At 45.6% G+C, this 9,378-nt stretch overlaps 1 long non-coding RNA gene across 1 annotated transcript; it reads right to left on the bottom strand.

Moving 5' to 3' along the window:
- Window positions 1-52: 52 nt before the first annotated feature.
- On the bottom strand, window positions 53-6,193 carry LOC130684048 (uncharacterized). Its single transcript, XR_008998175.1, has 2 exons — window positions 5,496-6,193; window positions 53-1,371 (listed from the first exon to the last, which is right to left on the bottom strand). It is a non-coding gene; the product is annotated as an uncharacterized LOC130684048 (long non-coding RNA).
- Between the last annotated feature and the right edge of the window lie 3,185 nt (window positions 6,194-9,378).

The raw sequence follows: 9,378 nt of genomic DNA, 5'->3' as shown, positions 1-9,378 counted from the left end.
TTCTTTCATTCAAGTAAGTTCTAAAATATTTAGAAGAAAAGAGACATAGGAGCACATTTCCGGTACAGGTTATGTTATGAAATACATAGTTTAGAGAAGAGGTTATTTTCCATAGTGATTAGGCATTCATCACAAAGGGGAGACAACTGGATGAGTTAGAACACAATTGCCAGGTAAATATTTCCCTGCCTCCAGAGAGATGTTATGGGGTTACTCAGGGATGGGATTGTTCAGGTGAACTCCTAATTTTCCTTCATTTTTCTGATTCTAATTCCTCTCTCTGTGCATATGTGTGTCCCTGGTGTCTTTTCCTCTTCTTGTATGGACACCACTCCTGTTGAGTTAGGGTCCCATCCTTTATTTCCAAATATGGTTACATTCTGAGGTACTAGGAACTGAGACTTCCAACAGATGACTTTTGAAGAGACACAATTCAGCCTACAATAGCAGGAGGTGCTACCCTGGGAGGCCCCGGGAAGAATCTGTGCTTTGTCTCTTCCAGGCTCTGCTGGCTGCTTGCATTCCTGGACTGTGGCTGCATCACTCTAATCTTTGCCTCTACGGTCACGCTGCCCCCTCCTCTTCTGTCTGCGATTTCCCTCTACCTCCCTCTCCTAAAGACATTGTGATGGCATTAGGGCCCACCAGGATCATCTCATTTTAATTATATCTTCAAAGACCCTTTTTTCCAAAAAAGCAACATTTGCTGGTTCCAGGGATTAGGATGTGGAATCTTTTGGGGGACCATCTTTCAGACTACCCTGTACCCCATTACAGAGATAGGAAAACCAAAGCTATACAAGGTGAGGCAGCGTGCCTGCCATTATACAGAGAACAGAGGCAGAGGCAGGCTTCAAACACACGGGTCTGAACTCAATCTACTGCTCCTTCCAGTCCAGCAAGCTGTGCCCCAGACAAAAGCAGGATAAGAGAAGGACTCTGAGAAAGTGGGTGCCTTCACCGAGAGCCTCCCCTTTGGAGAGGACCAGCACAGCAGCTCAGCAAGGACTGTGTAATGGGAGAACCCTGTTATCATCCACGTGGGGCGAGAACAGGCAAATTTCTGACATGACCCTCAGATCCAGAGACACCAGGTTTAGTTTGGAAAATGTCTCAGGTGTGAAAGGCCAGGGCTGCTGGAAGAATTCCGTGGTGATTCCATTCAGCAGGTTGAGGCTGGAGACAGTGTTTCTTCTCTTCAGGAAGGAAGCAGTGGACGTGGAAGAACTTGCTGGGTCTCGTTCAGAGAGATGCTGGGAGGCAGTCAGTCTCACCGAGGATGGAGGCCGGTGCTGTGGTTTGGGCCTGGGCGTGCAGGAGAAGGTGGGGTTGGGACTCTGGCAGGTGTTTTTCTGTTTGAAGAAGTAGTTGCTAACTACAAGGAGAAGGATGGGTGTGAAGCTCACCCTGGTTTGCCTGGGACTCCCCCCATTTAAGCCCTGGAAGTTCCACCTCTGCAAACCCTATTCCTGGGCAAACCGACATAGCTGGTCCCCCAAGGTCCAGCACTCGTTTGAGCATCACGAGTGTCCCTAAATGTATTTCAGGTGTCAAGGCCAAAGCCACAGCTCTGTCTCCTCTGGGAAGGGAAAGAGGTTGTCTCTGGAAACTGCCCCCAAAAAGGCAATAGAAAAATCTGCATTTGCTGGATGTGAGCTTGACTGCCTTAAAGAGACTCCAGGCAGCAGTGGTTTTGACACGATAGAAGGTTATTCCTCTTCCACATAATAGGCTGGGCTCACACCGTTCAGAGTGGTGCACCCAAGTTCTTTCTATCTTGCCACCCCACCTTCGCTAGGGGGTTGCCCTTCTTCACATGGGCCCCCATATCACCATGCCCCATCTGGCCTCTCAGCAATCCCATCCACCATGTAAACAATTCCCTACGTTACATTCCCCCTGGCTAAGTGTCTAGAGAGGTTTCTGCTCTCTTGATTGGCTACAGTCTGTGACTGGAAAATGGTAAGACTACAGAGAGGGTTGGTTAAGGAATGCCACAAACACACCCACGGCAGACACAGCTCAAGAAGACAAGACAGAGGAGCAGAGGCCTTCAGGGGATCATTCTGAGGTGGGGAAAAGTCTGGGGTGTGTTGTCAATGAGTGGGTAGTTTGGGTGGGGTGCAGCGGCAGCATGTCAGCCTGGTGGAGGCTGCACCAATGGGCTCCCTGGTGGAGGCTCCAAAGATGGGAGTGCACTCAAAGGGAGCAGGCAGGGCTCCGCAGGGGTGAGGAGGACAGGTGGTGCTCAGTAGGTTGGTGGGAGAAAGCAAGGGTCCACGCCAGGAAGGATCACGAAGGCAGTGGGGCAGTCCGAATGTCCAGGACATTGAAAAGAGTTGGGGAGGGCAATAGGATAGGCAAAAGGAGATGACAAGAGACTCCTGGATAATGGGATAGGTCAGTTAAGGTCCCTGTTGTGGGCTAAACTGTGTCCTCCGAACTCCTGTGTTGAAGTCCTAACCTCCAGCATATTTGGAGACAGGGTCTTTAAAGAGGTAACTAAGGTAAAATGGGGTCATTAGAGTGAGACTTAATCCAATCTGATCGGTGTCCTTGTGAGAGGAAATTAAAACATAGACCCACACAGAGGGAAGACCACGTGAAGACAAACAGAGAGGCAGCCATCTACAAGCCAAGGAGTGTGGCCACAGAGGAAACCCAACCTGCTGGCACCTTGATCTTGGACTTACAGCCTCCAGAACTGTGAGCAATAAACTTTCATTGTTAAACTACCCAGCCTGCGGTATTTCTTATAGCAGCCCTAGCAAACTAATACAATCCCTTACTTATCAAAGCATTTCAATGCTTCCCAGCACCCTTATCTGGGAGCATTTTGCCTGATCAAACCTGCTTTCTTCTTTTTCTCTCTTTTTTCTTTTAAATTAAAAAGAAATTAAAAAACAAAGTCTGAAGTGAAAGAACCCAGTCACAAAGAACCACATTTGTATAATTCCATTTAGGTGAAATGTCCAGAATAAGAAAATCCACAGAGACAGAAAGTAGATTAGTTGTTGCAGTTAGGTGGGGAGAAAGAGGAGAGGGGAGTGACTGTTAATGGATAGAGTTTCTTCTGAGGGCAATCAAAATGTTATGAAATTAGTTGTGATGGTTACACAGCTTTGCAAATATAGTAAAAACCACTATTTTGTACTTTAAAAGGGTGTATTATATCTCAATAAAGCTGTTATTGCAAAAATTTTTAAAGTCTGAAGAATGTGAAATATTCATGCTCTCAGTATGAGAATTAGCCATTGTAAAAATATTTGTTTCAAGTCTTTTTGATAAGATAATTAAAAATGGTTAAAGTCCCTTTGACAACAACCCTTTCCTTTTTTCTCTCCCTCCTCAGAGGCAATCACACTGTCAAGGAGCTGATGTGAATTCTTTCAATCCACGTGTCCATGAAAAACATTTGGCATTGGTTTGTGTGGGTTTTTAATTTTTTGCAATCACGCTACATGTCTTGTGAACCTTGGCTTGACTTCTTCCTAAGCTCCTGTTTAGGATTTCTCAAAGTACAGCAGGCAAAACAATGTACGAGAGATCATGACAACAGATACAGCAACTAGCAGGACACAAAACACTGAATGAAATGGTGTCAAAACTATTTCCTGCAGATTAGGTCAAAGACGAGTCTCAGGGTGGGGCTAACTCTTTAATACCTGCTAATTTCCCTCTGTCCCAAAGAGCAGGTACAGGCTTTAAGTTTTCATCAAGCAAAGGTATCTGGCTAGATTTCCATACCATTGTTATTTTCTATGAATTTATTTTTACGATTACCTTCTGTGTAAGGTTTTTTACATGTATAACAGTAGATGGATTAAAAAAAAATAAGCTAATAATGGTACAGATGGCATGTAAAAACTGAAACAAGTGAAGGGTGTTCTTGAATGGTATTTTGAGAAAAGCTGGATATGCCCATGGGGCACATGGATATCTCCGTCTGTTGGCACTCTGACTGTAACTGGCAATGTGCAATGTGTTCTATATTTTATTTGTTGTAATCCCACAAACCAGTAGAAGAGACTTCACCCCTCTGAGGCCCAAAGACGTGAAGTGAATGGCCCAGACCATATCTGAACTATCTGACTCCAGGACTCACGTGTTTAAGCTATGCCAAGTCCTGTGGAGCGTTGTCTTCACTTGTGAAATGGGGCTTACAGACACCTGATCTGATGAATTCAAAGGGCTGTCTAGAGGTCAGAACAAAGGCAAGGTTGGGAATGTGCTCTGAAACCTCTGACGGACGTGCTGTCAAGGCCCTTCATGGGTGTGTGACTGGTGTGCAAGGACCTGCACTTGGTTTAATGCTCTGTGGCTGCCATCTTGAGATTCTTAACACTTTCACCTTTGCTCTTGTTGGTGAGTGAAGTCCGATGGGACAATGGAGCATGCGCAGGAAGCCTGGGGCCTCTGCTCACGCAGTGTCCACCTCCCACTGTCTCCCTGGGGTCCACAGCCTGCTCTTGGAGTCCTGCCCCTGGGCCCCAGCTGGCCTCCCCTCCCCAGCCCTGCCCCCTAATGGCCGCTGCTCTGCCAGGCATGTTGGTGGGCCGTGGGCCGCTGTTCATGAACGCTGGGGCAGCCGGCCCAAAGGAGGAGGAGGTGGACTTCCCCACCTCTTGGCAGGCCTCACTTTTCATTTTATTCTGGGTCCCACAAACTATACAGGCCGCCCTGTGTGTTATGTAAGTTTAAGGTAGTACTCAGTGTATGCGCCCATGTGGAAAAGCAAGAACCCAAAGGGAAAATCCAGAAGGGAGGAAAAATGTTTGGGGAAGCCTCAGGAGGCAGGAAAATCCACACGGACATGGCAGAACCCAGATGAGAGAGACCCCAAACGGCGCTTCCATCTTCCACCCATCAGCAACCTAGGGCCTCTGTTTATGCGTCTGTGAATGGAAGAGTCTGGGCCAAGGGAGGGGTCTGAACCACTCCCGGGGTCTCTGGGAATAGAGGGCACCTCCCAGGGGTCCCTCCGCCAGATAAGGCCCTAGACCCTCAACATTCTGCCTGAAACTTAAGAGCATCACAGCTCCTCAGAACCCCATAGATGGGCCACAAGGACTCAGGGTTTGGAATTCCTGGACTGGGAGTTCCCCGCAACTCCTTCCAGAACCCAAACCGGGCGGTAAAGGGCACATGGCCTAAGAAGGCTAAGGGCATGGGAGGCCGGCTCAAATGGCAAAGCTCCACATGGGACTGAAAAGGAAACCTTTAAAAACGGACAAGAGAGATCCGTGGAAAGGGCGAAAGGAAGAAGATGGCAGAGTGTGTGGTGGCTAAAAAACTTCCTGGGAAAACAGGCAGGGGGGGTTAAAGAAGAAAAGGAGGAAAGCAAACAAGGAAGTCCATATTCATAGAGGAGAAACCGATGGCTTAGCAGATAAAGACACCAACCCGGCTTTGGGAGACCTCAGGAAGTGGGAGAATTCCGTGAAGCAGAGCTGACTCATGAAATGTTTGCACTAACGGGCCTCTGGGGAACTTACCTAAATTCCATGGTGAGTGTGACAGCTGCTAGCCTGGTCTCTGATGGGCCACTGATTGATTTCTAGGGCCAGCTGGCCGAAGCTCTGGAAAGAAAGAGTGGGTAGACACCGTCTCCAAAGAAAGCAACTCCGGGGCCTTGGGGAGAAGTAAAGAGGGAGGTGGGGAACAGACAGGCGAAGTGAGGGAAGCAGCCATGGCTCAGAAAGGAGGAGCAGTGTCAGGGGAAATGAGCGGAGAAGTGACGCACACAGCGGGGAAGAGGACGACCACGGAAGGGCAGGAATGAATTTCTGATGCCCATGGGAGACATGATATATGATGGCTTTGTGGGAGAAGACACAAACACTCGAGTTACACATTTCATAATTTAATTGCATAATTTGTAAAAAAAAATTAACAAGCTGCACAAAACAAGACCAAATGTTGTTTATGGACACCTGGATCGAGAAAGAAGGCTCACCGAGGCAAGAACCAGGCTGAAGGCAGGGGCAGGATTATTTTTCCAGAGTTTTAGGCCCCCTTAGAGCAAGAATCACAAGTCAGAGAGAACATTCAGAATCAGATCTGGGTTTACATTTGTTTAGCTCTGTGATTGTAATTATTTAAGTTATTTAACTGCAGTTTCATTATTCGTCAAAGGAGAAAGTAGTATTTGTCATGCCTGTGCACAGAGTGGCCTCCAGGCTCTATAGGGAAAATGTGGGTGTAATAGCTTTGTAAACTGTAAATCACTTCAAAAGTTAAGACACTCTATCTTTGCTCAGTTATGTGTTTATTACCAGCCCAAGTACTCCCATTATTCCAGCTAAACAAAAAGTGTTTGCACAAAATTGAACACAGTCAAAATACTATTATAACTCACTCAGACCACTGTGTCCTTTGTTTTGTTACTGTTATTAGTGAAACATAGGCTGGAGTGGGGCTTTATCCACTCATTCCATCCCTTTTTTATTCTTTTATTGGGTCCATCATTCATTCCACTCAGCTGTGGGTGAGGGCCTGCTGACCTCCAGGCAGCTTGCAAGTCACCAGGGGGATCAAATGTGACGTTTTCTGTGTCAGGAAGCCCACGGCTAGTATGATTTTTTTTTGTTCAAAAAAATGGATGAAGGAACTTTCCCACCTCCCTTTACCTCCATTCACATTGGAGTTCATTTTAATTCAATTTTGACGAGTCAAAGCAGTTCTAGAGATTAATTTGACTTTTGCCTGGGCCACTGCTGGCTTTCTTCATTTTCATTTTCTTGAGACCCATCTCAGTTTTCTGCTTAGTATATAAATTAACCCCATCCTTGGAAAGACAACTTTTTTTTTTTTAATTGCCACAGCTATAGAATATGACACCCTGTGTTTGAGCTGCCAACTTCTTAAAGATAAAAGCTCCTTTCTTCCAAATTAACTTAGACTCTAAATCCCGTGACTCAAACTATGCCGAAGTGCTGGCCATGGGAGTCTATCATTGCTCTGGGGGAGCACAATACACAGGAAGGATGCATCAACATTCTCCTCAATACTGCTGCTTCCTCTGGGTGACTTCCAAAGTCAGAGCTGGGAACGTGAAAAGCCAAATTAGAACCACGGTCCTGCCATTTGGAGGTTGATTGCAGCCCAATGGGGAGTTCACCAGGTGCTGTAAAAGTACTGCAAAGATGTGGATAAGTGGGGGCATCTGTCCCATGGGGTCTGTCCCATGGAAGGGCACCAGGGGCTTTATATAGCCACATTCTGTGGAGCACAGTGGAGACAACTTGTAATTGTCAAGTCCTGATGCCCCATTCAAGCCTGGGAACTGTTTGTTTAAGAAAAAGAATCTATTGGTAGCAATTCTCCATGCCAGTTTCTCCCCAGTGTATCACTCATGCAACTCAGCACCCCTCCACCCTTATTGTGGTTTTTCCCCCTCTTGAATCCCTTCCATTCCACTGCATTGAGGTTTTGATCTTTCTCTTTTCTAAGCAAACACTCTCATGCATCCAGGACCTTTCCCCTTTTCTCAGGGTCAGGCCCAGCTACACTTCAGTTTACCCCAAACAAACTTGTCTCAGATGCTATTCTTCACCTGAAGACCACACCTTCCTCTGTCTGCTGAGACAGGACAGCTGGCTTATGGCTCGCTCCTCTGTGGTCTGAGTTCTGTGTTATTATTCTGCTACCACAAACTACGTGCCTTTTCTTTGTTGTTATTTATTGTGGTAAAATACATATAACATGAAATTTAGCATTTTGCTGATTTTGTTTTGTTTTTAATGGAGGTGTAATTGACATACAACATTTTATTAGTTTCAAGTGTAAAATATAATGATTCAGTGTTTGTATATATTGAGAAATGATCACAATAATTCTAGTTAACATCTGTCACCATACACTGTTAAAAAATTCTCAAAATCTTTCTTGCTTTTAAGATGTCTGCCTATTCTTAATTGAGTTTTTGGGTTGTTTTTGTTGTAAGAGTTCTCTACATAAACTGGATATTAATCCCTTTCACACATATGATTTGCAAATATTTTCTTCCATTCTGTGGGTTGCCTTCTCACTCTCTTGATAGTGTCCTTTGGTGCACAAAAGTTTTTAATTTTGATGGGATCCAATTTATCTAGCTTTTCTTTTGTTTCCTGTGCTTTTATTATCATATCCAAGAAATCATCACCAAATACAATGTTACGTAGATTTTCCCCTATATTTTCTTCTAAGTGTTTTATAGATTTAGCTTTTACTTTTAGGTCTTGGATTTGTCTTAAGTTAATTTTTGTATGTGGTGTAATGTCAGGATCCAACTTCATTCTTCCCCATGTGGACATCCAGTTTTTCTAGCACCATTTGTTGAAAAGACCTTTCCCCATAATGGTCTTAGAATCCTTGTTGAAAACCAATTGTGCATATTAAATATCTCTTCTCTTAAAGTCTTGTCTCTTCCACCTTTCCCCCTCTCATCACATTACTGGTATCCATCAGTGCAGAACCTCTGGGTCCCACTTTTGGCAGCATACTCTTCCCCTTTTGCTGCTGTTCACCTCGGGGGCCATCGCTGATGTAGACAATTCCCAATTACTTCCGACAGTGCCTTCTGGTATAACTGAAAGGTGGTGCCTCAAGATCCCAGGCAGTAAGCAGCAGCATTGCTCACACCACTCAGTGTCACAGAGGCCCCTAGGCAAGAGGCCAACAGAGTGGGACCAGGACTGAAGCCCTCCTCCCTCAGCGTTCAGACGACTTGGTGTGCCATTCCTCAGGGTGGTCATGTGATCCCTTGAGAGTGCTTCCTCACTCTGTCTCCATGCCTAAGTTCTCCCCCAACCCTGAGCAAGGGACAGACCTACTGCAGAGTAAGACTTGGATCTTCTTGTCACATTGTAACAGCGTAGGATGTTGTAGAAAAGGCCCGTGGGCTTCTGGGGTTCTGCGAAACCAATCAGGTTAGCTTTGTAAGACTCATGGGTTCTTACCTTATTCTCAAAAGTATGACCTTAATCTTGACTGTGTTTAATGAAATAAATTCCTCATTCCTTAGGGCTCAATTACCAAGAACAAACCTGTCCTCCACACACCATCTCTGCAATATCCATATCAATGATCCGTCTATTGTTCTGATCCATGACAGCACCAAGGGGTACTTTGTTGAAAGCAGGGAGTGGGTTTCTGCCTTTTCTCTGTAATCTTCCTGAATACCTCCCCTAAATCTAAGAGAAAACATTGTTTTCTTTGCAAACACAGCTGCAAAATACATCTACAAGAGCCTCTTCCCACCAGACTGCCCCCACTCTCCTCAACAATCATCAAATTGAGTGTTATGTAAGTTTCCCCTAGATTTTCTTGCTCACTCTTTAGAATCCTGGGGCCACCCTGCCCCACTAATGGCAAAGCCACACCATCTCCCTCTGCTTG

The sequence above is a fragment of the Manis pentadactyla genome, chromosome 6, assembly GCF_030020395.1.
Source record: "Manis pentadactyla isolate mManPen7 chromosome 6, mManPen7.hap1, whole genome shotgun sequence".
In the NCBI taxonomy this organism is placed as follows: domain Eukaryota; kingdom Metazoa; phylum Chordata; class Mammalia; order Pholidota; family Manidae; genus Manis; species Manis pentadactyla.
Note: the sequence above shows the minus strand (reverse complement) of the source record. Positions and strands in the feature narration are given on the sequence as shown.